This window comes from Solea solea, chromosome 9 (assembly GCF_958295425.1).
Source record: "Solea solea chromosome 9, fSolSol10.1, whole genome shotgun sequence".
Taxonomy (NCBI): Eukaryota; Metazoa; Chordata; class Actinopteri; order Pleuronectiformes; family Soleidae; genus Solea; species Solea solea.
The window spans coordinates 11,274,022-11,292,755 of NC_081142.1; the positions used below are offsets into that span (position 1 = coordinate 11,274,022).

General features: G+C 38.1%; 1 long non-coding RNA gene across 2 annotated transcripts in view; it reads right to left on the bottom strand.

The window, feature by feature from the left end:
* Window positions 1-17,254, bottom strand: part of LOC131466008 (uncharacterized) — a 67,459-nt gene extending 50,205 nt beyond the window's left edge. For both annotated transcript variants that reach the window (XR_009241371.1, XR_009241370.1), the window contains exons 1-2: window positions 17,167-17,254; window positions 16,821-16,917 (exon numbers count right to left, since the gene is read on the bottom strand). This is a non-coding gene — a long non-coding RNA (uncharacterized LOC131466008). The remainder of the gene's footprint in view (window positions 1-16,820; window positions 16,918-17,166) is intronic.
* Between the last annotated feature and the right edge of the window lie 1,480 nt (window positions 17,255-18,734).

Here is an 18,734-nt window from a genome sequence, read left to right on the forward strand (position 1 = left end):
TTATTTTTTTTTTTTTTTTGAATTGTCCTCAAATCCATTTATACACTTATTTAACCTGTATGCACAGTATGTGTTATATCAGTGTGACAAGGAGTTGACTGGTGTGAGAGTGGCCTTTAAATCTCAGGGCCTTTTTGGCCATGGGGAACTTCTGCTTTGTGTGGATAGCTGGTTTCATCCTTTACCTGCTGAAATTGTACACTGACAGCAACAGGTGTCTAAAGTTATATTTATTTATCATCTTGTCGTTACTCTGCATGGGGGTGTAGCTGGGAGAAGGGTGTTGTTTTCGCCCATGTGCGTGTACAAAATATGTCAACACATCAGCAGATGGCGTCTCCGGCTGATTTACCTTTGGAGCGGATTGGTCAGAGAAGGGGAAATGCATATGTATGTGCTCATAAAATGCACACCCAGTGCACATATTAGGGCTGGTTTTAAGCCAAAGGCTGTCTGAATTAATTAACACACCACTGTTGGGTGGGATTTTTTCCAGTGTCGCCAATGGGCAGTCTGACTACAACAGATGGGTCAAGGTGTTTGTGTGAGAGAAAGAGGCAAAGAGCACTGCACACTTTTATATGTAAAATGGTAGCATTTCCTGATTAGGGTATATACAATGCACACCAAGAGCATCACCCCATCAGCAACAGCAGACCTTCAGACCCATGTAATTGTCAAGAAAAAGAAAAAAAAGGTAGGAGATAAGGATGGGAAGGGGACAGAAGAACCAAGAGATGGTTCAAATATGAACAAATGCAGTCTTTAATAAATAAAACTAACAAAAAGGCAAAAAGGTAAAACAACATGGAGCAGAAACATGGGAAGCAGACCAGGAACAAATGAAAACTAGAGCATAAAAAAACAAACATTGTGCACTCTGACCTTATTGAACCAACACAGACACTGCGGATTACAGCGACTAAATACACTAGCAAGGCAAGGACAATCACACACAGGTGAGACAAATTGGACACAGGTGAATCCCATTAGGGCGAGGCAGACAATCAACAGGGAAGACAGGACAGGAAGTCAAACTTAACAAGATACACACACACAAAATGTCCTAACAGAATAAATGTCCAACAAATGTCCGTATTTCAGGACCCCTAGATTTATCCATTCTCTTTTGTTGAACTTTTAGTTTCTTCTGGTTTTCATTTCCTTGTTTCCTGTTTTATTTTGAAGTTTTTCCTTGTGTGTACCTTGTTGAGTTTTGTTTCCTGTCCCGTCTTTCCCGTTGTTTGACTGCCCCTCCTTAATGTGTTCCACCTGTGTCTTGTTAGTTTCAGCTGTGTCCGATTGTCCCTGCCTCCCTAGTGTATTTTGTCTCTGTGCTCCCAGTGCTTTGTTGGTTCATTTAGTTTGTTTAATGTCATGTCTCAGTCCGGTTTGTTGCTCTTCTTTGATGCTCCCGTTTTCATGTGTTCTTGGAATGCTTCCTGTGTTTCTGCTCATCTTTTTTTGGTTTGTGTTTTATTTTTTGCCTTTTTTTAAGTTTGATTTTGATGAATTTTGATTTTCATGTCTAATCAGATGGAGGAAAAAAGAAAATTGCCTGAAATCGGTAGAAAGCATAGGTTGCCTTTCTGTTGCTGCTAGATCATGGAGTTTTGAATGAGAATGCATTGGACTGCATGTGAAAGACAAGCTAAGAAACGGATGGGTTTTTACAATAATCAGGGGTTTGTTTTGCTTTTTAGTACAAATACTTGTATACTTTACAATACAAAGTGCAGTTTGTTCCCATATTTACAAATCATCCATATCATTTTGATTTTGTACTGCTAATTGATGGAAGTGAGAAAATCACACCAACCTACATCTCACATCTTTAAGACACCACTAAGTATATTACATTAAAACTATAATTTGCTTTCAACAGTAGAAAGGCATTAGCAATGTGCTAGTAGGCTCAACAGTGGAAACAGTTCACTTGTTTTTAGATATTCATTATCGATTACTCACTGTAATTAACTGTATTTCAATTATCAAAAAGTTGCAATATATGTCCATTCAAAACTCCTGTAAATCAATGTGTTCTTGTTTCATCTGTCCAACACTCTACTGGAACAAGAAATGAAAAGTGAAATTTTTGTCGGTCAATTAAATAATCACTTCAGCCCTACAGATTTAAAATAAATGCATGAGAAACTGCTCCCTCCCCAGGAACACCAATAAGCAAGCCATGTGCTACTTGCTCAGCAATAACTAGTGAAGCAGGAATAAATAAAACAGCATAAAGGAACTGGGAGTCACCCACCGACAAAACAGTAGTACATTTTTGACAGAGGAAAAAGGGGATTCCAATAGGATACCCGGAGTGAGTCTTTCAGAGTTAATCAGCCTTGTAAAGATTCCATTAGTCCAGTTTAACCTGCAGCAGTTTCTAAAAGCTAGTGTAACATGTTCTCCTGCCACAGTAGAAATACACTCATGATTTATTTTCTCCTTAAGTCTTTATGGCTGAGAATGATGTATGCCATGGATCATTATCTTGAAAGGACTAGTCTAAATAAGGTTGAAAGTCAGAGAAATGAAATGAACAAACTCACAACTAGGGCTGCAATAATTAGTCAACATATGACATTGTCGATTATTAAAATTCATCAATTGTTGAAGCGTCATCAACCTGTTTAATTAAAACACTGCCTCTGGCAAACCACGTTCAATGACTGCAGTGCACTAGAGGAAGTGCTGGGGGCAGTATGTCCATTTCTCCCATTGAATACACCAACTGCTTTCTGAACTACAAAGGGAAAAAAGGCTATTATATCACATTTACTGCATGTTATTACACTGCTTAGAAATAAAGTATTGATTTAAAAGTTATTTGTGTTATTAACGTTACTTGTGCTTATTTTGAATAAACATGACTAATCGACTGATTATTCGACTACCAAAATAATCGATCTGTGCAGTCCTACTCACTACACTAAGTCAGGTGACACTGACGAGTGGCCACTGTGAAAGTTGGCTGGCGACACATATCCAAATGAACAAACATTTAGGTAAAAGCAAATGTATAAATGTTAGATTGTCAGAATGGTTTTGTGAGGTTTCAAATCCAACCCTAAATTTCCCGGTGTTATTTTGTATTGGGCAAAACAGCGACTTCATGGAATGGCACACACTTCATGGCACATCAGTAGCTCCTTGCTAATGTGTGAGGCTGCTGTAATAAATTGTGTTGCATTTTCACAAAATATTGGTCCAAAATGCCTTTTTTCTTTTACAATGCTCCTTTGCCAATAAAGTGCCCCCTCAGATATTCAGTAAAACTGGGTATAAATGTGTTAATGTTTGCTTAAAGAACATGACACGCTACATAACTATCAAGCTAAAATGCATTCATTTGGTATTTTGCCCTTAAAAATAACTTATCCCACAAAAATGTCGAACGGAGGACGAAATGAGAATGTGACTCATATTTTCAACATTTACAGAATGAATTTCTCCACCCAATTCCAACAAGTATCAAGTGATGAGAGTTTAGCCAGTGGACCATGCTGCGATTTCTGTGTACCATAGCAAGACAGCGCGAATGCAGAACAAATAAAAATCTAAGTCTTCCAATTGATATGCATTGGATGTTTTCCCTCTGTTCTGATCGAGATGCCTCTCCAAACAGCGGTTTAGAGATAACGGGCAAGTCTAGAGTGGTGGAATAGCAGCTAGGGACGGAAGGTCACTGTACTGATATGAAACTTGACAGGTCTTGTTCCTGCCACTGCTTTTACGACCCAAGACAATGCGGATCCACTGAGACAAAGATAGATTGAGGGAGAGAGAGAGAGATGTCGGCTCATGTGTTCGCTGCTAATAGACTGCTATGGTTGTGTACGTGTATGTGGGTGGGCACACATGTACTTGTATTGCAGAATAATGGGGACTTGGTCCAGGACTGATGAGATGCTTCAGGGAGCCATGCCAGCCGTGGAGTTGATATGTGATTTGGGAGAAGGCTTTATGCAATTTTTTACTCATTATTCTTAATCACATACTTCAGCGTTTTCTTCACACTCTCCTTCCTCTCGCCACCACTACTCCACCCCCCATTCTTTCTGCCGCCTTCTCATATCCTCAGTCTGGAGGCTGACAGTGACAAATAGAGGAACACCACAGCAGTATCTTCACACGACTGGGGGGACAAATTATTACAGGTTATTTTCCTCTTCCTTTCAAAAGCCATGGCTATTTGTGTGAGACTGTAAAATATATGAAAGCTCTCACCCTAAGATGTTTCACGTCAGTTTACGGATACCACATTGTTAGCTCACATTCATCTCTCAGTAGTATTTCCACATGATTACATCCCCTCAATATCAATTTAATGAAAAGAGATCTTTAGAGGGTTAATAAATAGTGAATGTGTCTTTTATAAACATGGAATATATTGTTCAAGCAACCACTTGAAATTTTAAAATTTGAATAGTTAACCCTAAAGGTCAAGTTATTCTCATCAAACTTCAGGGCTTTCAAAAGACTTTTCTGCACACTGTACTGGTATATTATAATTAATTAAAATGTTCTATAACCATTTTGTGCTATTTTACAAACCATATACAGATATTCAAAAAGAAATCAAACCCTCAAGATGGATTAACTACAAACATTATGATGCAATGAATAGTTTCTCAGTGTCAAATTATATTTTCAGCATGACTAGCAACCAGCTTGGCTGCTTACATACAGCAGTCAATTTGGAGAAAAAAATATTTTAAAGATCTTCTTATTCAGTTATTCACAATAGACTTGCCTCAGTAGACCAGTCAGGAGTAAAGGACAAGTCTGTATTTCTAGGTGTAGGTCCCATCAGGGGAATAACTCATAAACATGTCATCTCTTCAGGGAAAACAGCATGCAGTCAAGATGCCATGTTAGACAGGGAACTAGTGGACTGCATAATTTCCTTCGTTGCAACTGACACCTTTTCCATATGTAGGCACTAGACTAGGCTTAAGTGTGATGGCTAGGCATCATTATGCCTTCGAAATGGAAGGTGCAAAAGTGCATTTGCAGTTGACTGGTTTACATCTGACAGTTGGCCTTGTTTTACATTAGCCCCCCCCCAACAGAGTTGAAGATCAAGTGCCAAAGACTTCAGCAACTCAAGGAAATAATTCACAAAAACATGCTGTACAGATGCTTATGTAAAAAATTGCCAATGTCAATAACAATTTTATATTTATTATTTTATTATATTATAAAACTTAAAACTTCATTTCATACATCAAGAAATGGCCCAAGTTCCAAAAAACATATTGCCATGAACCTTGAGTGGTTTCAAGGTAGGGGTGGCTGATATGGCAAAAATATTAGGGCTGAACAATTTTGAATAAACTTCTAATTGGGTAAAAATGTACAGTGAAATTGTGGTATGATTCGTGATACAGTATTAGAGGGAATTGTACTTTTACAAAATTGTTGTGCTACCATATGTGCAAATCTGTGCGAAACAAAGATCGGTCTGGAGCTGTGTAGGTCAGGAAAAAAAAAAAAAAAAATCTAAAATGGTATTTCGACACACATTTTTGCTTTAACAAAAATTGCGCCTCTTGCAATATGAATATTGCAGTAGGAGATATTGTGATTTAATTGAAATTATGATTAATTGTTCAGCCCTAAAAAATATATCACATTTTCTTTAACAAGGTGGGGAATGAGAAATCCATGGCATTGCCCATACTTCGCTATGATTAGCCATTTCTCAAAATAAAAAAATATGCGTCTGCACGACAATATAACAGCAATGGATAGAATGCGCTCTATAGATTTAATTGAAACTTTATTAATTCCACATGAAGATATCTAGAAAAAGTCAAATTCCATTATTTACTCATGGAAGCAATACTTTACTGCTTACATTGAGCAAAAGCAGCGCTCATGGGACATCAGCAGCTGTGAACACTGACAAAGTTCTGAAATATCTGTCAACTTCACACTATATACTGTGTCACACGTCAAATGCCAGATTTACTTAATGACTTGTACAAAGGAGCCGGGGTGAATTTTCTTTCACAGATAAATGTTTCCATCTGAGGTTTTTAAATGTGTTTGATGGTTTCTGGTCGAATCCTGGGATGAGTCAAGGGCTTGAGCAAAGCACCCATTCTCCCATTGCTGCCCGGGTGTAGATAAGTGTTGCTCCTGCGCAGGAGCAGTGGCCAGTTCACTACTGGTAATAAGGATGGGTTAAATGCAGAGGACAAATTCACTATCACTAATTGGTGTGTGTGCAAAAATTACTAATTCTAAATTCTGTGTGTGTTGATGAATAATATTTGGGTAAGTAATTATTCTTGCTATGACCCATAGATAAAAAAGGTATACGTATTAGTAGTAAGTGCTGACAACTTTTTTTTTGCCAAACAGTAATAGCACTTCTATGTGGGTTTCATAGTTAAATAATTAAAGGTCTGACAACAGTGGCCCCTACAATTGATCAAAGGCTGCTTAATTTTGCATTAATTACTGCTGAGCTAATGTAATGGCCCATCACTCTCCTCATAAACCAGTAAACAGTGGGGCAAAAGAACTCATCCTTCAGGCACAGACGTGATTATGAAAAAACACTGTTAATCATCAGGCCCTGTGTTCCTCCCCATTTTGTTTTCTTTCCCCTAGTTGCTTAATGTTTACCACCAGCAAGATATTTTATTTATTAGTTTTGTCATAAAGTTCTGTTTCACATGAATCTGGCCACTCATGCATGCAGTATGAGTGCTGAAATTAGCATCTCATTACTTGCAATAATTAGGCTGGTGACGGCCAGATGTTGAGAGTGTGATCTATGTTTAAGCAAATTGCTGGGCCTAGCCTTTTATTATAATCAATTAATATTATACAATAAAAGTTTTACTGCAGGCATGAATCTCTGTGCGTTGATGAGTGATATGGCAGACAGACACAAACAACTTCGCTTACATTGTTGACTCACTGTAAGATTGTGTATGCTACGTTAAATGAGTTCAGTGCAAATGAAGTCCTATATCAGGGTCCATAATGTAATTCTGTGTGTCAGAGAGAGAAAAACAAAATCTTTTAAACCCTCCAACACAGGCAGTGTCATGATGATGATGATGTTCATAGCTGCTGGGTAAGGTTATACAAATTATGCAATGAGACATTTTAATCACAGCAAATTACTGCGATTAGAGAAACCAAAGCATTGTGTTAAAGCCCAGCAGTGTGATGCAGGGTGCCACTGTGCATCAACAACAAAAGAAGCACCACTCTCTGAAAGCCAAGATGTGCTCCTATGCTTATTGGAGAGTGCAAATGTAAGACCAGGAAAACAGCTACTTCTCTAGCCAGGACTAGTGTCATCAGCAGCAGAGCTGACATCATCATTACCACTGTCTCCACATTGTGTGCCTAAAAGGGGACTTTCAGGAGTTTGGGGTTAAAGCCTGTACATCTTTGGCTTTAGAGGGATTTATGAGACTTGATGCATTGCCGTTATTGCACTTAATAGGAGATGTCAATCTGTCTCGCCTCTGTTACACTCTGACAATTCAGAGCTACAACACAAGTGAATAAGAAACCAGAGTAGAAAAATTAATGTCATAGTAAACATAGTAGAGACTGTGGGCCCTATTTAAAAGTATGTGGCTGTGCTTAAGGACATGTCCAACTTCCAATGTGCTAGTTACACGGTGCTTAATCTTGGTGTAGAGTGAGGAACAAAGTCCAAAGGGGTTGTATTTAGTGTAACATCACTTTGTAGGTGTGTGTAAACACCAATTAAGCCAGACTTAGAAACAGAATTTTGCTTGTCACTCCCTTTAAAAGCCAGGTACACCTGTGCTTAGTATATTGCTATTTAAATGGCAAATACCGGAGCGAACAATTCCCTGCCGAGTGTGGGGCTTCAATACAAATAATTGTGTAGGCTGGGCAATATGGCTTATAAATAGTATCTCACTATGTTTAGGCTACATCCCAATATACGAGATATGAGACACTTTGCTTGTTATTTTGATTCTCAGCTGAAGCAGCAGTAGTAGCAGCAATTTTTTAATTTTAGCAATAATGTGGGCGCTGGACACCTGCATCAGTTGGAATGTAGAGCCAACAATTGCGCTGCACTGTGTACCACTTTGCACTGGGTGTGAGAGAGAGCCCTGTAACACTATGGGGAAATTAGACAACTACTGTCACCCACTACTAATGCGGACTGCAGAGCAAAAGTACACAATCTTTAAAAAGTAGTTCAGTTGAAGAGCATTATTATAGCTGTATAACCTTTGCAGTCGAGTGACCACCAAGGGATTAGAGCACTGCTGAGTTTGACTGGAGTCACTCAGAAAGCTTTCAAACTTTATAAGTTGCCATGTCCCCTTCATTAAGCCGTGCACATCTACCATCATCTGACGCTAAACTTGACAGATGAGGATGAAATGAAGTGTGTCAAATGCAGTTACAGTCATCTCATTCAAAATGCATTTCCCCGATAGGATTTATTTCTGCAATACATCACATCTTAGTCTTTTGCTTTTCATTTGGTTGTGTTGCATTCAACATAATGTGCTGCTGACAATGGCAGCTAAACTCAGTAAAATTAATGACTGGGCTGACATTTGTTCTGAATTTGATTAGCAACAACATTAGAGAGCTTCTTTCCTCAACTACGGCACTTCGTCCTCTTTGAGGGCCACCCCCACTTGCTCTGTATCGTATAGTGACATTATTACACTATTACAATATTATTAAACCAATTTGTCTGACAAAATTATTGTTTTGACAATTTGCTCATTTTTCCTCCTCTTCCTTTCGGCTGAAATCAAAATCAACCCTAACTATGGCTTTCACTCATTGTTGGTGGTGTTACAAACAAACAAACCTTTGTTTTAGTGCTGGGTGGTATACCAGTTCATACAGAAAACCGTTATTTATTTTATGATATTAATTTTTCGTATACTGCAAGAATGAATAAATGAATGAAAAATAGAAAGTGCCACAGCTAAGCACTGTTCGACGGGAGACCATTCTCATTGCTGCACCACACATGCTAAAGGCTTAGCTGGAGAAGTAACTGTGGTAGTAACTGCAGCAATAAGCCATTTACTCCACCAACTTGGAAGAAAACACATTAGAGTACCAATAATGTATGCAGTTACACACACCGAATTGCGCCACTCCCTCACTCGCTGAATTCGAGCACACACACACACACACACACACTCAACTGCGCCTATCTCTCGCACTGTAACACTCATTTATGCTCATGCATAAAAAAAACATTGTTGTACACCAGGAAAGCATAGAAATTTAGTAAAATACCACAATATAAATTTTTGGTCATACCACCATACAGCACTATTCTAAGTAATGCAATTCCAGGCCTCAATCTTGCAATTATATAATAGAAATGCAAATTCTGACGGTTTAAGAGACAGCGCTTTCTAACTTATGAAAACTATTATCATTGTCAGCTGCAGTGGATGCTTCCAATATCCAGTGTCCTCAGGTGGAAGGGATATGGGTTGTTTTGCTGCATGCACTAAAATGCGCCAGGCGAATAATTCAAAAATAGTGAGTTTTAAAAGGTCACTTTGTGCCCATCACCTTTTCAAAAGCTCACATTAACCAAATATTATTCTGCTCAATGCTTTGCAATGGAAATCCTCTCTCCCTTAAGAAACATACTTTTTTTCTTCTCACAAAGACACATGAATACTACATTGGCACACTACATATACCATGCAAAATCCCAGCTTCTTTCTTGGAACACTGTTTGGGTATGGTCAGCTGTGGGGCCTCCCATGGAGAGGTATAATATGATAAAACCCCTCATCAAGAGAAAATGTCAGTTATCAGCAGACTCTGCAGCAGTGGTGGGGTCCTCCTGGCATGATAAAGATCTAACATTAATAAGGCAGGCTCATCTCATCTCTGGGAAGACAGCCACTGATTGATTTGAGAAAAAAAAACTGGAAGAAAGGGAACAATTAATTATTTAGAGAAAAACATATTCCACCAAAAAGAAATGTAATGAAGTACAACAAAGGAAAAACATGGGCATATGACTGTATTATATTAGAGTTCAGTGCCTGCCAGGCATCTAATGTTTCTCATTCATCAGCTCCTGCTCCTGTGCCTCCCCTAGCTCTAGACATAACCCAAAGAACATTAATAGATACTTAGAAACATTAAATCAGACCCTAGGTCACTGCCTCTGTGTGCTGGCAACAACAAGACTTTGAACAGATTTTTAAGTTTGAGGACTCCTAATTAGTCCCAAGAGCTGCTTCTCTGTTCTTGATCTCATTGTAGTGTATTGGTTTGTTAAACAAGTGAAAATAATGAACCATTAAAAGAAATGGTGGCATTGTTTGAGTGGGTAAAAGGGAGTGTATTTCCGGGACACAAAAAAGACCACAAGTAACCAAAAAACTGTCAATTTTGTATAAATGTTAACTTGTTTATCCACTTAATTCCCTCGAATGCAATTGAATTTCTCACTGTGGTGTGAATGGACTAAGTAAATGTGGCAGGCTTCACTAGATTGCCATCTGAAGACAAATTGTAAGTCTCTCACGCGGAGAAGCCCCAGGAAGTGTTTTGCAGGCCTGGTATCATAATGATCAAAGTGAAATGTTTGTCGACTGAAATCAATAACATCAGGGTGCCTGGAAATTGCTATTAAAGATCCCCATCGATTGGGCAGTAGTAGTTTAGTGACTGAGTGACTGAGCATCTTACAACAATGGTGAATGTTTCCTGGGAATGTCATTATCTCCTGAGGGATTACCATGGACGAAATGTAATCAAGGCACAACTGCGTTTGTTTCCTGCTTACTGTTAAGGCCCTGGGTGAGGTAAGGGAAATTGTTTGATCACAATTTAAACTCCAAAGTCATTGGACACAAGTAAATTAATAAATATATATAATACTTAGTGAAGACATTTATGGCAAAGAAAAACCAAAGATCCGTACAGAACCTCCGAGATTAGGACTGGGCAATTTGGAAAGAAATCTTATCACAATATACTTTATATCATTCGATATAGATGTACAGTATACCACGATATAAATTACATCAATATTTCTATCAAGGTTAAAGTTTCATATCACCGTTTTTGTCATATGACAGGGTGCTAGATAGAGAAGACACTATGGCCTGCTGTTGTGGTGAAGATATCACGTTAGCTTTAATGGGAGGGCCACCAGCACGTACTTGGGTCTCAGACTGTAAAGTCTTTCATTGCATGTTCTCCAGGGGATGGCACTGTTTCAGGTGTCGTCTTCTTCGGCAACACTGTCGCTCGAGATTTCGTTATGATTTTCTAGTATGATTTCCTCTTTTGACTCACTCCCGCTTCTGGCGTGTAAGTGAGCAGTCGTGCGATCATGAAAACATTACCACACGTGCCTCCCCCTGATCATCTTAAACTGCACGTGTCAACCCGAACATGAGGTCGCCGCAGCTATTCCAGCTACGATTGGTTCAAAGCACTGATTCTCTCATTGTTATTAATGATATATATCATTATCGTTTTATCGCCCAGCCCAAGTCCTAATGTATAACTTATTACTATTTTTCTATTGCTTTATGTGTCCGATGCATGCAAAAGAACTTTGTTCTTTTATGCAACAGTGAACCAGTGTTAAAATACTTTCCTCAAACAAAACTAACAATTCTTTTATTTTTTTTCTATGACCTTAAGCTGGCACACATCAGCAAGAATACTTCATCTGTATGTCATTATTTACTATGACAAAAATTCCCTGTAGAAAAGCATCTTGCAGCTTGTCTTCGTGACTGGTGTTGCTTACTCTGGGCATAAAATTGGTAAAGTTTGAAGAACTGTTCTCATCAGTTGAGGAAACTTTTCCTCAACCGAGTATTGTATCTCACTAAATCCCTGAAGTTAATGGCCGCTGTGCCACAGAGGGCTGCTCTGTTTTTCACCAGATGCTAGATTTTTCAAATTCCCTAGATTCTAATGTGCACCAGAACAGCTTTTTCCAGCTCCAGTCCCAGGCAGCATGTAGCATCTCATTAGCTCTGGTCACTGATCGAGTGTGACAGACATGAAACTTGACACATGCTGCAGACCTCAACCATACATTTCTTTTTGTTTCCCATAATACTTGAAAAATGGCTCTCAGCATTTGTAATTATTTGCCTTCCTGTGCCAATGCCTTGGTCACATCCTGTTATTGGTATTTTTTTGCAAATGTTTCACCAAAGTTCTGTAACTTTTTATCCATATGAAAATGATATTTGGAAATCTGACACAGTCGGGTGACTTTTCAGTCAAGAAATAGAACCACAAAAGTAACTTAAGACATACCAATCTATTCAAATGGTGGATTGCAACCCAGAAGTTGGTAACTAGGCCAAATTGAGTGGATCTCAGATGTGTTGCTTTAAAAAAAAAACAAAAAAAAAAAAACAGGGACACGCACTTTCCTATGTGACAGCATGTGTACAACAGCCACTATTGTAATGACAACAGTGGTCGTCATCTCAGGAGTAAGTGTGCAATCAAGCATTTGTAAGCACTGTAAAACAAAAATACAACACAGATTAAATTAAATGTTGGTTGTCTGATTGAGGACAAGAGAGAGAGCCAAAGCCACAGGAAGAAATGTTGGCACATAAAAGCATAAAACCATCAAAAAGGGAACAAGGCATTTCACTTACAAACTTTACTTATAAGTGCATTTCTTCACCATTTGCCTTTATATTAGATGTTAAGTAAAGCAGTGATGCATGGGTTGACCCATGGGGTCAGGTGGGTTTGGGAGGACTTAAAAGTAAATACAGGGGTTTGAGTCAAAAGACGGCAAAGAAGGCACCATTATAAATAAACTATGAATGATTCGTCGGTGTAGTTTCAACCACGTTTTCCTCTCTCTCCTTCAATCCTTCTCACTCATTCACGTGTGCACACCCACACAGTAAGACTCACCTATGTTTTATTTTTTCATAAAAGGGCATCTGAAGCTTTTGTTCAGAAACTCCATTGGTGCTGGAACAGGCTAAATCTTTTCTTTTGCAGGTTTATAAGCAGGGCTTTCTAGTTAAAGGTTAATCCCCACACACACACACACACACACACACACACACACACACACACACGTAAAGAAAAAGACGTTTTTGTTTTTTTTTCCCACTTCTCCCTCTCTCGGGGTCACCCCAACGGATCACATGTGTGGTCTGCAACTTGATTAGTTAAAAAAATTTAGGTTGCAACTTTTGGATAAATGTAGGTCCCAAAGCAGGATCATCTGAGAACGAGTGCACTTTAGTTGAACCCTATCAATTATATTCTCATAGAATCTAATCCATCATGTGATCAAAACACACGTTAGCCCTGTGCTGCATGTGTTTATAGTAGAGATGGAACATGTGACAATAACATCATGATAAAAAAACTCATAACTAAAAACAGTCCATTATCCAGATAATTATGAATGGGAATCACACCAGTCATTCCAGGACGTATATTGAGCTGATTTTAAATTGATTACTAACAAATATATATATATATATATATATATATATATACACATATACATACATACATACATATATAAATATATATATATATATATACATACATACATACATATATATATCCTATCTGCAGTGAAAAAAATATTTGTATGGTAAAGCATTTTCATTTGTTTTAATTATCTAAATAATATAATTTATTATTTTGGTCAGGATAATTGTGACAAAACATTTTTATATTGTCCAGTGACTATGAAAGGACAGTGCCTACTAAGTAGTAATGTGATAGAGGGGGAAATGATGGCATCAGAACTAAAAGTCAGAAATCACATGCAAATAAGGGATTTTCTAGTGTCAAACCATTAAAAGGAGGAAGGGTTTCTACATGGACATGGAACTGCTTCAGTTGTAGCTAATGCTGGGCAGTATATCAATTCATACCAAAAACCAGTGTTTCTTTTTTTTTTTAAATGATACACATTTTTCCTATACTGCAAGACCAGTATGAAAAATGGAATGTGGCACAGCTTAACAGTTTGAGGGGGACTCTTTTCATTGCGGCACCATCCAAACACTTTGGTGGTAATGGCAGGTGTTGAATGGCAAAAAAAGACAGGGTGGACCTTGAGGGTTCCAAAACTGAAATGGTAGAACAGGATAAAAAAAAAAGTGGAGCCCTTTCTTTAGTTTGGAAGTTTTTTGGGTTTAAAAAGTCTAAAGTGGACCAAACGGATTTACTGCAAATGTTGTTGGGCTAAAGTTGATGCTGGAGGCAGCAAAACACGAGCAATTTACTCCACCACCTAAGCAGAAAACACATACTGGACTACCAAGAATGTATGCAGTTTTGTTGTCCCTCAGACACACACACACACACAGCTGCACTGCTGTCTCTCACTCATAAAACCAAGGCATAATTCCCGAAGAGACAGAAAAGCAACAGGTACACAGGTACAGAACTTAAGATTCCAGTCACCCAATTTACTAATGAAACAAGTTTAAAGAAGTCAAGTCAAGTCAAGTCAAGTCAAGTAGTTTTATTTGTCAAATGTACTATATGTACGACATACAGCACAGATGAAATTGCAGTCCTCTCAGACCCACGGTGCAAGGCAACAGGCAAGTAAACATAAATAAACAATCAACAATAAACAATCAACAGACATAAAGTAAACAATCAACATGAAGAGAATCTTCTAAGAGAAAAGTAACAAGGTGTATATAAGAAAACAGAGGGGAGAATGCTAGCTTAGTGTATCAAACTGACGCTGAAACATAGTGTTTGGGATATTCACATTTAGCGGTGTTTGGTACACTGTATACACATGCTGCAACTTCTGGGTTGCATCTTTATGGAGACAGATTTATACTGCATCATAGTTCAGATATCCCTTCACAGTCACTTGACCTCACATCCCAGTGAACTTTTCTGGAGGTGACATCACTTCACCAAGTGACAAGCTACCGAAAACACTGTCAAATCATGATGGGTCAAAATGGGAAATATATTGCACTTTAACTTTTCAATAAGATCATTAAGCCAGTGTGTTGTGGGTGTATAAAATGATCTTGACAAGTGGTCTCAGACTGGTGGACCCCATATGAATTTCATATCAAAGAAGCATAGATACCCTAAAAATGTTTGTTCTAGGACAGAGAAGATTATACTGACAAGAAAACAGGTGAAACTACTGCAATATTTGTTGCAAGATTAACATGATACTCACATAGGTGAACTCACAGGCTAGAATCACATATGCATGCGGGCACACACAACAGGAGACAATAACACTGTAGCCAACTAGCCCTTGAGCACCACTACGAATGGACCACAGAGTAAGCTCAACTTTATCTGCTCTATTCCTTTGCTTCGCCCCCTCAGCACTGACAGCTGCTTCCTAACGAAGCCCACTCTCTTCCAAGCAGACCCTGTGGTAATGAGGCTCTGCCCAGAACTACAGGCAACCAGGGAGCAGTGTCAACAGCTCAGAGCTGACCTCCTGAACGGGCTTGCTTCCCATCGTTCACTGAGAGAGCAAAAGCTGCACCTCATTGTTTGGGTGAAGAGCGGATCCTTGCCTCAGGGAATTGCCCATGTCCAATACTTATACTGAGCTGAAACAGTGTAGAAGCTTCATGTGCATAGAGCATACATACTGAATGTGTGTATTCTTAAAGTATACAGACCAGCAACCACACAATTCACAAGCGAATAAGAAGCGATGACAAAAAGGGAACTTTGAGAGTGATTTTTTCGGATTTAAGGTAAGTGACTAGTCACTAGACCTAGCTGACATGTATTTTGTATTGACAATGAATAAATCAAAAGGTGTGGGCAGAAAACCAACCAGGAGAAAATAATAATAGAGGGAAACTCTTAGCATTGTATACAAAGTAATGGTCAGTTTAACATTCCTTAAGTGTGTCATCTATGAACATTCTATTTTAATGTTTTCTACATTGGATTACATTGTATTATTCAAGTTCAGGTATACACATCAAAAATATCGGTGGTTTAATTTACAACAGACAAAACCTTGAACAAAATATGCTGAAATAAAGGCACAGTGTGTGGCAAAGTTTAACTATATATTTTCATTGCATCCTTTGGTGGAGAAGACCCTCTTGGTTGCTGCACAAAAACAGCATTAATCACACTGGATAAGCCCTGCAATCAACAACATACACTCTCAGTAATGAATTAGTGAACTAATCTGTGCCAGCTTATGGACTGTGAACTAGAAAAAGAGCAGCAGAGGGATAACTGCACAGCAAATGGAGTAAATAAAGGTTTTCTACTGAACAGTGTGTCTGGTGAAATCAAAGTCTCACCAGAGTCTGGGACACTTTTATGGAATTAATCAAGTAATCAATCAAGTGCAGTAAAAAAAAAAAAGTAAATTGATGGAAAAGTAAGAATCTACCAATAACAAAGCCACATCCTTTTAAAGTTTGATGGCAGTGCGTTAAAAAACCAAACATAAACCTCTGCATTTTGCCAGTTAGAGCAACAAAAGAGCTCCAAAGTTATTACTATTCCCATATTTGACTTTACAAACACATCTATGCCACTGAAATCATGAAGAAATCACATACAAGCATTAGGGTTTGTCTCAAACTACACAAATCACAAAAAAGCAAATCCATATCAGAAACAGACAGTGAAATCCAGCAATCAGAACAGCAAGTAAAAGACAAGGCCCTCACTGAGTCAATGCATAGCTGTCCTGTTAAAACTGGCTGGCTGAAAACATCTATCTTGGCAACAAATTATTCCAAGGACGACAGAAGAGCACCACTGTCAATGCTGAAAAATAAAAATTAAAAACAATAAATACAAGATTTACTCACATTTTAATGAGCTGCAGGCGTCCAGAAATGTCCCCAAGCACTTGCAAGTAATATCCAGGTGTGCTAACTTCGAGGCCATTTTTCATACACTTGTATCCTTAAAAATAAAACAATATCCAGTGTTATACTTCCAACCAGCGAGGGTTTATGACACGCACTCACAAATGAGTGCATTTGTCTTGCAGTTTGTCCATCAGACATCATCGGGTCAAACAGAGAGTGGTGGAGCAGAGCTGATTAGCTGCACCTGGTGGATGCTATGCTACCTGTCGTGTTGCTAGCTTCCCTGGCACCAACAGATAACTGCCACTTATTTCTGGACTAATTCTTCCACACTTGTGCTCACCTCTGTCGCACCTGTCTCTCATGCTGTAGTCTCCTTTCATGGTTTTTGTCCAACCTACAACTTTTACAATGTCCACTGTCTGTGTAGGTTAACTGTCAAATGATTCAGTTGAGGCACGGGTCTCCTCCCCCACCACGCTGTTATGCCTAATTAGTCATGATAGTCATGATTAGCTTTCGATTTAAACATGTTAATTATAAATACGTTTTTATAATAAGGATATTTGAAAAAAGCATAACGTTAATTTTGTTGTGACAGAGGTTCTTAACTCATGCAACATGTGTATTTAAGCAAACAACTGGTGTTTTTCACAGCAGATAATTATGTGTCAAAATGAAATAGTAGGTTTGAACAAACACAGGTTTTACCAATAGCATTCATTAGGGTTCAACTCCAGTTGTAAGAGAGCCAGGGTTGTGCTGTTCAAGGTCACACTAAAAACTTGACACTTTAACCCAGGGGTCTCAAACTCAAATGACCTGTGGAGTGTTTAGTTTGGTCAGTAGAGGGTTGGTCATGTAGAAAAAAAAAAATCACAATTTTTGATTAAACAACAGAATAACTAAATGAATAAATATAATTTATGATTGAAATAAAAATATTTATGATGATATTTCAGAGAAATTCAAAATAAAAGTGTTTGTTTTGATGTGGAATGATACATAGGTCACAATTAAATATAAATAATAGAAAACATATGTATGATGTAAAAATGAATCCATTAATTAAAATAAAATACAAAAATAACTGATTACAACTTGATATTAAGTGGCGGCCACATGAAATTGATTGGGGGACCGCAACTTTGAGACCACTACTTCAACTGCTTGTTTTATTTTTGTTTTTTTCTGAAAACAATGTTATATCAAAAATGCATACATAGTTCCCTTATTTTCTGTGATTGAGAAATAATTGTATGGTCATTATAATGCTGCTAATATAACAAATGATGGTGACATGTGACTTTTGCACAGTATTGTAAATGTGTATGAATATTTGTGTAGTATTTACACTATGTTTAGGTAAACAAACTCTTTCCCAGTTTGTATTTGTTAAAGTTTATTTGTTGTTTTTTTTCCATATACATTGAATGGTATTGTTCAATAAATCTGTTAAATAATAAAACGCGTGACCGCCATCATGTAGTGTAAACTCACAGCAGCTTCAAGACTTCAAATCACATGACAGCACAGCACATGAGGGATGAATGACCAACACGCGCAAACTTGGTCAAAGATTCCTAAACAAATCCAATACATTTTAAGGTCTTTCACCAGGAGGAGCTGCTAACTGATATGTCTCACCTTGGAAACACAAGTGTTTACAAAAACATATGTGAGAGGTGACACAGGGAATGATGTGTGAAACCAGGCATAATTAAGCAAATTTATATACAGGTCTACAGGTCAACTACTGAACGTAATTGCAGCTGTGCTGTCTGTAATGTGAATGCTAAAAATGTGTTGAGATTGTTGGGTTTAATATTGTGTAGTGTGAACTATATATAGCTTTTATCAACCTATTTTTCTAAACATTCATGGATGAGTGACATTTATGGAGAGCAAAGG